The following is an 838-nucleotide window of genomic DNA, read 5'->3' on the forward strand; positions in this document are numbered from 1 at the left end:
TTCATTCATAAGACCCCTCTTTTGCTTGCATTTTTTCTTCTAACATAACAATTTTAATAATTATCGGTAAAAGCTTTTTGCTAAAATTTTTGAAGCTTATAAAAGCTTATAAACATTTTTTTGAGGATACAATTTGTTACAATTCATAAATATTTAGATATTATCACACTTTTTGATGAAAGTGAGTAAATTTTGTGTAAATTAGAAGTGTAAAAAATGTGATATTAAATTTCAGTGAAATGTGTATAAAAGTGGCCTCCGGATGTAAAGTAGTGTGGCGATATGGCAGGTAAGGTAAGTGGTATTCTAATTTCCTTTATTTTTTTATGAATTTCAGCTGTAGTGAAAACAGTAATGATATTGAAAAAAGTGTGACTGTGTGCATATACGAATATTATAATAAGAGTAGTAATGATAATAATAATAATGATGATGATATTGATAAAAGAGTGTTGTTGATGTATATAATAATATATTAGTAAGAGTGGTGGTAAAGAGTAAATACAATGTTAAGCTAGAAGCACACAAATCAATATAAAATATGTAACGTTATTAAGTTACTATGTGATAAAAAGACCACAAGGAGTATTATTAAATAAAATCAAGAAAGATACAGAGAGAATTGGAGATAGAATATGAGCAGTTACAAAGAAAAACATTACTGCGTGCACCGTTTCACAGACAAAAAAGCAGAGGACGAACATAGAAAGGAATAATCTAGAATTGAAAGAAAATTGACTCGTTACATTAGCCACAAAACCAGTAGCGGTAATACAACTGGTATCTTAAACAGAACGAAATGAATAAGCTGCATACGCAGCAGTACATGACTGAAAGC

Source organism: Trypanosoma equiperdum (assembly GCF_001457755.1).
Source record: "Trypanosoma equiperdum strain OVI genome assembly, contig: ctg_428, whole genome shotgun sequence".
Taxonomy (NCBI): domain Eukaryota; phylum Euglenozoa; class Kinetoplastea; order Trypanosomatida; family Trypanosomatidae; genus Trypanosoma; species Trypanosoma equiperdum.